We start from the raw sequence: 11382 nt of genomic DNA on the forward strand, positions 1-11382 counted from the left end.
CAACTTTTAACCAAGAAAAGAAAGAAACCTTAATAGATTGAGCTACTCTGCTATGCAACCTTTTAATATATGTAGTAAAGCCAGTGATTTTGAGTTGAAATAATTGGTAGCTAAGGCATAAAACTGATTTTATATATTTTGTTCTTATTTTAAATTGTTTTTATGAATTTTTTAATAAATTCAGGATATAGTTATTTCAAGGAATGCTGTTATATGTCAAATTTAATACATAGAAATATAAATATTTCTATTTTAAAATAATTACTCTAACTCAGAATTTACATTTTTTTAAACATATGTACATATGGGTATGTATGTAAAACACATGGTAACAATAATATAAATTGGCATTTTTACTCAATACTATTTACATGTTAATATTTTCTATGTTGAAAAAAATTTCATAATTATAATTTTAATGGCTACCCAATTATCTTGATGTTCAATTGTAATTTTTTTCTGTAATTTTTAGTTTCTCAAAATAGTTTATTATTAAGGGAGAATGTTCTGTTGAATAATTTCTTTAGGATAATTTCTTAGGTGTGAAATTATAGATACATGGTAACATTTTCCTCATTCTTACTGTGTATCATCACTACAGTTTACATGTGTTTTACCAAAGCAGGATGTATATGCAGTGTTGAGTTTTATCACTTAAAAATATTTGGTATGAAGTTATTTCTCAAGTGGAATTTTTCATCTCTCTCTCAAACCTAGTCCTACTTTGTCTAAGCTTCACTATTTTCCTCTGCATGTAAAGAGGAATTTATAATTGGATATGGGCACAAACAACTGTGTGTAGAATTATTTTATATTAGAATTAAGATGCTTTCTTCTGTTTTGTCTCTTATAATTCTTTTTTCTGTGTTTTGTCTCCATGCCATTTTTACATGGCTGTGTCTTTGAACTCTGAGTGCCTCTTGAGGACCAGCTGTCTTTTTTCTCTCTGCTGTATAAGCATTCAGTTCCAAATATTTAAGTGGGCATGGGGAAATAATAAATAAATTAGTTAATTAATCTTTCTTAGAACTAAAATTTGTCATGTGTATTAATTGTACATTTTACCATGAATTGAATAAATATTTAAATACATTCATGAACTAATGGATAAAGAAAAGTGCAGGTATTAATTAATGCATTAATTTGATTCTAATAGGACAATATAAAGATCTGATTTGTTTGTATTTAATTAGCAAGTCATTATTCCAGCATTATATATTGTTATAGCAGTAGCCCTCAATTTAATCATGGCTGTCTGTATCCATGCTCTTGAGAAGACTAAAATCCATTTACACTTGGCTGGGTCATGTGACTTGCATTGGCCAGCAAGCACTGGAGTAACAGTCAATGTGACACAAGGAGGGACTTAATGTGCTTCTGCTTTGGAATATACCTTACTATGCTGTTTCTGTGAAAACAATGAATCACTCCCATGTGAATGATTCCCAGGCTAGCCTGACAGTCATAGCCACAGATGATAGGGAGCAGTGACCCCCAGACCCTTGGGTTAGTTCGTTCTTGACACATCAGCCCCAAGTTGACTGATGGTGATGTGTACACTCAAATATTACCAGTGGAAAAACCACCCAACTGATTCAAACACATACTGACAGTGCACAGAAATGATTCTTGTTTTCAGGCATTGAGTTTTGGGGTAGGTTATTTCACAGGGAAAGCAAACAATGAAATCCAACTGTAAATTAATTGTTACCACAATACCTCAATCTCAGTTGAGTGTAAGGATTACTATTTGATATTATTTATTAAATAGGGTCTAATCATTCTAGATGTTAGTATCCTTACATTTGTTTTTTTTAGTGCTGCTTTTAGGGAAATTCTAGAAACCTTTCCCAAATCAATGCCAGAAATGAGACATTTTTGTATGAGATATGTATTTGTTATGGTCTTATGGATTCTGTTGTCTCTAGTGAACCAATAGGTTAACTCACAAGAAAGAAGACAACAAATTAAAATTAGTGAATACTCTACATATTACATAGACTATCAGCAGGATGTTGTTTTGTGCAAGCATGTCTATGATTGTGATAAATTAGAAAAACTTACAGTGTATAATGGATCCGAAACTTGAATTTACTATTTTATGTCTCTGTTTATTCTATATGTTAGAATGCAGCAATGATTAGTATTTGATCTAAGGTATATCAGATTTTCTCCTTGACTTTTTGCAACTTAACTTTCATAATATTAGTCAAGATTGAAAGGCAACTTGACCAATTTCTTCAAATGAAAGTAGCATCATTTATAGAATATCTCTTAGGCATTCACAACTGCCTGAAGTAGTCATCTCTAGAATTACCTCCTCGTGGTCTATCACCTCTAACACAGTGAAATAAAAGGCCAGATAAAAATTCAATCCTGTGAAGAAATATTTCCTTAGGGAATTGTTGCAACTGTGATTATTTTGAATAGTTGAATAGCATTAAATCTTAACTAGAAACAAATGTAGTATTTAAAAATAAATTCTCACTTTGACATGCTAAATAAATTCCAAAGTTTGGAAGCTTGTTTCCAGTCCATCAATCACCTTTCTTGAGTGCCTGCTGTGCAGGGAGCATCACACAAGTTCAGTGAACATCTATTACGCAATTTGATGATAATGAGTGTTAAAACTTACTGGTTTCCCATGGTGATTTTACATATCTTTCATTCCTTCTAATCTGTCCATACCGTTCACATTCCATTTTATCCTCCCAGAACTTCTGCTTCTGATTCTAAATCCCCCAAAGTGAAACTAAACATTTCTTCAAAAGAATGGTAGCTCAGTTATAGATATATTGAGCCCATTCTTCTAAGGCCTATTTTAGCAATGTGTCAAATCATTTAAAATGGGAAAAATGATAGATTGGGCTTATGAGGATGAAAACAATCTGGAAGATTCCAGGATGGTTGAAATTCTTTAAAATCTATTAAATGGAAGTGAAACGACACTTACTATGAATATTCCATGTAACACAAGTTAATTTTCCTTTCTTTTTATGGACATTTATTGCTCATTTATTTCATGATCATTTGTGAATTTTTTTCATTAATTACAAATAAGACATGACAGGATCACTGTTTTACACTCACCCCTTCATACAGTCCTCCCAACTCTATCACAGCAAAACTCAGATGTTTACTTCTTGATTTAGAGTAATGCCTCATTATCAGCATCAGGATTATGAACCTGATTAAAATATTAAAATTTTAAATATTTAACCTTATTAAAATTTTACTAATTTGTAAAACTGTCAATAATTTAAATATATATTTGATAAAATAAAAAAATATTACATTTTTCTTTTTCAAAGTAGTTGCAACCTAGCTTCCACCTTAATTATGCCTTGTTTTTAAGATAAAGGGCAAATTTTTAAAAGAAAATATTAATAATTGCATGGAAGAGTCACAACATACTCTTAATGCTTAATTTTCATGTGTATTTAAAAACTAGAAATATTCTTTATTTTAATTAGACAATATGGTGTTATTAAATTTGTGGTCAACTATTCTCATATTGTTAAAAAAAAAAAAAAACAGTTCACATTTGTAATCCAAATGTTTTTCAGGTTTCCATTATATTATTAAAATCATTGATCTAAAAAAGTCCAGTTCTTTCTTAGTATCCTTACCTTAAAAGTATATTAACAATTATTTAAATAATTTATTCTAATCTGCATTCAGTAAAAAAAGAAACTTACCCTTGAATTAAAAAATTTGTACATCTGGATATTAGCACTTTCTTTGAAAAATGAATTATACATTCATTTAACAAATATTTGTTCATCATCTGCTATAAACTCAACACTATTTCATCTAGAAAAAAAGTCATATTTTTTATCAGGAATGCATATTACTGACTCTGAAAATTCAAGCCACATGGAAAAGCATTTTTGAAAGTAAATTGTGGAACAAAAACCCAGGAAATTTTTGCTAAAATTAGGTATCACAAACTGTCATAAATGTGTACTTGCAAAAAAAATATGCATTTTATTAAAAAATAGAAATAATTATTCTTGTCTTTTTGATATCAGTGAATTGAAGTCAGGGTAAGGATATATAACCTTAGAGTTAGTCTGACATGGCTGTGAATAATATTTACATAGTTCTAGAAGTGTAAATGTTGCCATTTACAACCTATAAAAGAATCAGTATTGGAAACACTTGGTTATGGTTTCAGGAAAGAAAGATTCTAGCAATGTGAATCACATAAAATAGAAGAGGGTCTGTTGGGGGTTGGGGGCTGGGGAGGGACAGCATTAGGAGAAATACCTAATGTAGATGATGGGTTGTTGGGTGCAGCAAACCACCATGGCTCGTAACAAACCTGCACATTCTGCACATGTATCACAGAACTTAAAGTATAATAATAAAAAAGAAGGAATACATTCATAAAGAAAAGAATTTATGAAAGTATTAAAACCTTTATAGTATGAAGACGTGATGAGTTAAGAGACACTGTCATAAGTTAATGGGACAATTAATTTTTTAATTAAGATAGGAAGGTAATCTACACAAAATAAACATAGTACACTATTGACTATGGAAGTATATCATGGGAAAATAGGGCTTAATATTGATTGTTTTCTCTATCTTTAATTGTTGAGCATTAATAGATATTTTTCTAAAATTGATAAATTCAGAAATAGAGATGTTAACACATGATTAAGAATTATGTGGAAATCATCAGAAATATTAAAGTGACAGAAATGGAATGAGTTGCTACTAGGAGTGAGATTGGAGGTGCCTTAAAATGGACTATAATATTTGATTAGATACCATCTGTTTGTATTACTTTTTGTTTCAGATATTATTTTAAAATAAAGCAAAACAACAAATAATAGCATTGAAGTATATTTACATAATTTTACTTTTCTTAAACTTTTTTCAAAACTTCCCAACCCTTCCTTTCCACCAGTGTAAACATGCAACGCAAATCTATTGTATATTAGTCAGAAATATTGTCAACAAACTTAAAGGCATCATTCAAATTATCTTTTATGCTAACCAAAATAAATATTATAGACTTATTTGAAGTGATTATAATAACATTCCAAGGGAAGAAGAGACTGATTTGCCTCAATTATTTCCCTAGAGAGTTGCATTTTATTTAAGTATTTGCAAACACTTTGTTCTGGGTAATTATCCTTTTGGGAAGCACACTAATTCAAGCAATTTTGAAATACAGACTTTTCAGTTATTAGGTTATATTTTCACAGGACTAAGAATCAACTGATTTGCACTGTGTTTTTATGTGGCAAACATAGAAAACATGTTTTATTGGTCCTAACTTACAATTGATTATAAGGCGCACTAAGCAAAAAACAAAAACACTAAAAAAAAAAAGGCCCCAGGTAAATTATGACCTGCTATTAATTATGAATCACATCAGTATTTAATAGAATATAAAAGTTAAAATATAATTTAGAATATAGTGTTACAAAATACTGTATGTGGAAAATTCTTCTTTTCACAGACTTTTTCAAAGCATGCCTTCCCATAGAAATACAGTGCTCCACAAATTCTAGCTACATGTATAATTCTAAATTTGTATAGTAATTATTTAAGAAGTAGAAAAAAATGAGGAAATTAATTATAATATTATATTTCATGTAACCCCATATATTAAAAAATGCCATTTCAACATTCATCCTATGTAAAAATACATTAATGCATCTATATATCTTAATTTTTGTACAAAGTTTTTGAAATATAATGTCTAGTTTATATTACGGTGCATTCCCATTAAGAATAGCCATATTTTAAGTGTGTCATAACCACAGGTAGTAGCTAACCTATTGGACAGTACCAATGAAGATCAGTTCCATCTTTACAGAAAATTCTATTGAACAGTGCTGACCTGGAGGAGAAGTGAAAATAAAATAGACATTAATAATAAAGTATGATAAATGGTATACAGAGAAGAGGCAACAAATTCAGTCCTGAGTGTTAGGAAGTATTCCTAGAAATGACATCTCCTTATTCTCCATATAATTTTTGAAATTTATATATTTATGTTCATTGGGGTAAAAGTTCTTCCAATTATTATTAGCAAAGGTAATTTATATTTATGAATCTAATTAATTTCCTAATATAAATTAGTCAAATGTAGCATTGATGCACTAGAAAAACAAATCATATATGAGCAAAACTTTTCAGTGTTTCAAAGATGGTTTCGTTCAAAAGGTGCAGAGATAGCCAGCTCTGGTATGATTAAGTTTGTTGATATTATCTGGCCAGGTACAGCAGCTTACACTTACTATCCCAGCACTTTGGGAAGCCAAGGTGGGAGGATGACTTGAGCCCGAGAGTTCAAGACCAGCTTGGGCAACATATTGAGACTAATTTCTACATATTAAATTAATTAATTAAAAAGATGGTCCATATTATCAATCTGAAATATAATGATAAAATGATACAATATTTATGACATTTCTCATAAGAGAGTTTTCCACAGTGCAATATTCCCTCCTTATTTGTGGTTTTACTTCCCTTGGTTTTAGTTACTCACCATCAACCACAGTTAAAAACACATAATGTATAGTAAGACATTTTGAGAGGAAGAGATCACATTAATATAACTTTTGCTTACAGTATATTGCTATAATTATTTTATTAATTATTGATATTAACCTCTTACTGTGCCTAATTTATAAATTAAGATTTTTATTGTAGATATTTATGTATATGAAAAACATACTCAGGGTTCCATGCACATAGGAAAAAAAACATAGAGGTCAGTGCTATCTAGTTTCAGGCAACCACTGGAGGTCTTGAAGTATATCTTCCACAGATAAGGGCGACTAACATATATGTTTGTGAACATTACAGTATGTTCAGTTAAGGGAAGTTGTGTTTAACCAGGCTTGCAAAGTTATTTGAAAACATTACATCTATAGTAGATAATAGAATTTCAATGATGTAGTACTCTTGTATTTTTCTCCAGGCAAAAAGCCACATTGCACACGTGTGTGAAAACATGTATATATGTGTGTGTGTGTGTGTGTGTTTAAGCTAACACATTCCAGAAACCAGTCTTGAAAGCAAAGATAAGATGGGAGCTTGGCTGATGGGATCTCACTGTGGTGATTATTATAGTTCACCAAACTGTACAATGCTGGAAAAACCAGTTTCTGTAGTGTCTTTTAAAAGTGTGTTTGTCTAAATTACTTTGATGATTGCCAAATATGTTTTTTCCTACTGTATACTAAAGCAAAGTGCTTACATAGAAAGTGACATATCTCCCTTACTTTCCCTAAGAAAATGACCATTATTGGCCGGGCGCAGTGGCTCACTGTTGTAATCCCAGCACTTTGGGAGGCTGAGGCAGGTGGATCATGGGGTCAGGAGTTCGTAGACCAGCCTGTCCAATATGGTGAAATCACTAAAAAGTACAAAAATTAGCCGGGTGTGGTGGCACACGCCTGTAGTCCCAGCTACTTGGGAGGCTGAGGCAGGAGAATCACCTGAACCTGGGAGGCGGAGGTTGCGGTGAGCCAAGATCATGCCACTGCACTCTAACATGGGCAACACAGTGAGACTCTGTCTCAAAAAAAAAAAAAAGAAATAAATAAAATGACCATTATTGAATATACCAATGAATAAAATTTTACTGAATTTCAAAAACAGGATACATGATTCTACTTTGAAACTCTTTACTGCAATATCTTGAGGTTACAGGAGCAGAATTGCTAAACACCTGGCAAGTCTTACTTTTCTCTTGCTGGGAGGCTCCACACTTCCTGTCCCTTACAGGGAGGTGAAGAAACATACCAATGGAAAAGAAAAGGGGATGAATTAGAAGATAAGGAAGAAGAGGAAAGGAAAGAGAGAGAGAAGAAAGTAAGTCAGCGTAACCTTTAAATGGGGTGGCCCTTGAAGGGAGAAGATTAAATGAATCTTGACTTCCTAGACTCCTTTAGTCCTTAAAGCCTCAGCAGTACTGACAGGATGGCGGATCTCATGGTTAGAATATTTCAGAAAAAGACACTAGAGGAGGGATTTTATGGCTTTTGCCTGTAAATAAAAGGAATGCTGCTGTCAGTTTTCTACCCAGCACTATTCTAACCTCTTACTCAATAACTTGTTACCTTTGTCATTAATTTCTCATGTGTAATGTGCCTTTTTGCCTGGAGAAAAACACAAGAGTACTACATCATTGAATTTCTATCATCTATTATTGATGTAATATTTTCAAATAATTTCAGAAGGCAGGTTAAACATGACCTCCCTTAACTGAAGCAGCAGTGAGTATTTGTCATAAAATTTTTCTTACCATGAGGAATTTCCACAGCATCATTTTAGTAGTTTCCATTCTTTTTCCTACCCCTCTAATTATATTTACTCATCATATTTTTAAATAAAATTATAATTGGCAGAGATTGATGAAGAAAAAGGTGAAAAATATAAAGGACACAAGATGTTGACAGTATTTCCAAATATTTCTTGCACCGAATTAAAAACACATAGAGAAAGCTGCATATAATCTAAATGTGCAGCTAAAAATTATTAAACAGTTAACACCTCTTTAACCACTTTCAAGGCCAAAATGTAAAATAATATGAGCACCCTGAAAACTGACTCAAATCGCAAACTGCTCCTTTTCTTCTAAAGGCAAACACTATCCTCAATTTAAAGGTAGTAACTGCTCACTTTCTTTGTGGTATTACTACCTAATAGCATGATAACTCAAGGGAATCATTCAGTTTGTCTATTTTTGAGCATTATTTAAATGGAATAATACGTTTTACATAAATGTGGCTCTGAATTCTCTTGCTCAATATTGTACTTGTGAGATCAATTGAAATTAGTGTGTGCAGTCGTGGTTCCATTTTCTTGTGATTGTTGTAAAGCATTTCAGTTGATGAATATACCCACAATTTATACACCAATTTTATTTTTAATGGACATTTGGATAGTTTCCAGTTTAGGGCTTTTATGATGAATGCTGTGAATATTCTTATGCCATGTTTCTGAGTTCACATATAAATATATTACTGTTGTCTATATACTTATGAGGAAATAGTTGGGCTTTTCATATCTTTAAATTACTAGATAACATCACACTGCTTTCCAAAGCAATTATATAAATCTATATTCCCTAAAAGGAATAGTGTGAATTTTTCTACACTTATACAAACACCTGGAATTTAATTTTATTTTCTCGTTTGAGTGCAATTTATTGAAACTTTAATATGCTTTTCCTGGATGACTAATGAAATTCAACAACTTTATTCAGTTGTTTTACTACACATGCCAATTTTTTCTTTATTCACATTTTTTACCTTTTTTTGTGTTTTTTTTTCTATTGATTTGTAATTCTTTAGATTTTCTGATTATGTGTCTTTATACATTTCAAATATTGTTTCAGACTTTAACTTACTTTATGATCAAATTTTTATGACCAAAGCTTACGTTTAAACTTTATGATCAGGCTGGGCACAGTGGCTCACTATTGCAATCCCAGCACTTTGGGAGGCTGAGGAGGGTGGATCACTTGAGGTCAGGAGTTCAAGACCAGCCTGGCTAACATGGTGAAACTTCATCTTTACTAGAAATACAAAAAACTAGCCATTTGTGGTGGCAGGCGTCTGTAATCCCACCTACTCTGGAGGTTGAGGCAGGAAAATCACTTGAGCCTGGGAGGCAGAGGTTGTAGTGAGCTGAGGTCATGTCATTTCACTCCACCTTGGGCAACAAGAGTGAAAGTCCACTTCAAGAAAAAAATTAAAAAGAAAGAACTAAACTTCATGATCATTGCTTTTTGTGTTCTGTTGAAAATGTTTGGCCTGGCATTTGGGGATGCTGCCAGCTCTTGGTGCCTGGCCCAGCTTCCTTCAAAATATCTACTGTTCATGAAACCCTGTGCAAGCTCAGCTTGGAGGGAGATCACTCTACACCCCCAAGTGCATGTGGGTCAGTCAAAACCTACACCAACTTTGATGCTTAGCGGGACGCTTTGAACATTGAAATGGCCGTCAAGACCAAAAGTGTGGATGAGGTCACCATTGTCAACGTTTTGACCAACTGCATCAATGCTCAGAGACAGGATATTGTCTTCCACCTACCAAAGAAGGACCAAAAAGGAACTCGCATCAGCATCAAAGTCAGCCTTATCGGGCCACCTGGAGATGGTGATTTGGGGCCTATTGAAGATACCTATTCAGTATGATGCTTCTGAGCTAAAAGCTTCCATGAAGGGGCTGGGAAGCCATGAGAACTCCCTCATTGAGATGATCTGCTCAAGAACCAGTCGAGAGCTGCAGGAAATTAACAGAGTCTGTAAGGAAATGTACAAGACTGATCTGGAGAAGGACATTATTTCGGACACATCTGGTGACTTCCACAAGCTGTTGGTTGCCCTGGCAAAGGGTAAAAGAGCAGAGGATGACTCTATCGTTGATTATCAACTGATTGACCAAGATGCCTGGGATCTCTATGATGCTGGAGTGAAGAGGGAAGGAACTGATGTTCCCAAGTGGATCAGCATTATGACTGCGTGGAGCGTTTTCCACCTCCAGAAAGTATTTAGTACGTATAAGAGCTACAGCCCTTATGACGTGTTGGAGAGCATCAAGAAAGAGGTTAAAGGAAACCTGGAAAATGCTTTCCTGAACCTGGTCCAGTGCATTCAGAACAAATGCCTGTATTTTGCTTACCGGCTGTACAACTCTGTGAAGGGCAAGGGAACTCAAAGTCCTGAACAGAATCGTGGTCTCCTGCGGTGAAGTGGACATGTTGAAAATTAGGTCTGAATTCAAGAGAAAATATGACAAGTCCCTATACTATTACGTCCAGCAAGACACTAAGGGCAGCTACCAGAAAGTGCTACTGTACCTGTGTATTGGAGATGACTGAAGCCTGACACAGTGTGAGCATCCAGAAATGGTGCTCCCCATGCTTCCAGGTAACAGATCTAGAAAACCAATTGGGACTAACAGTTCCTGTGGTTGCCCCTGTGAGGATGATGTTAGCATTGCCCCAGCCTTATTTTAGTTGCCTAACGATTGCCAAGCTTTCCTGTGTAGTCTCTCCTGTAAGCCAAAGAAATGAACATTCCGAGGAGTTGGAAATGAAGGCTATAATGTGAAACACTTTTCCTCCTGTGTACTGTGTCATAAACAGATGAATAAATTGAATTTGTACTTTAGAAACAAATGAATAAAAAAATACTTACATTCTTTGAAGTTATGAATATATTTATCTATATTCTTTTGGATCCTCTAGCATTTTGCTTTTTGTATTTTATTCTACATTGACATGACTCACATTTGAGTCTTTCTTTTTTTTAAATAAGCGTATCTAATTTTCTTGTTTACTTAAACGATTGTATGTCCCCACTTCTCTGAAGTGCCCATATTGTGTTAAATCAGGTGTCTATATATT

At 33.3% G+C, this 11382-nt stretch overlaps 1 pseudogene; it reads left to right on the forward strand.

Moving 5' to 3' along the window:
- The first annotated feature begins 890 nt into the window (after positions 1–890).
- LOC116533045 lies at positions 891–11153 on the forward strand (annotated as a pseudogene).
- Positions 11154–11382: the final 229 nt, after the last annotated feature.

The sequence above is a fragment of the Sapajus apella genome, unplaced genomic scaffold, assembly GCF_009761245.1.
Source record: "Sapajus apella isolate SASKATOON/1434 unplaced genomic scaffold, GSC_monkey_1.0 scaffold78, whole genome shotgun sequence".
Taxonomy (NCBI): Eukaryota; Metazoa; Chordata; class Mammalia; order Primates; family Cebidae; genus Sapajus; species Sapajus apella.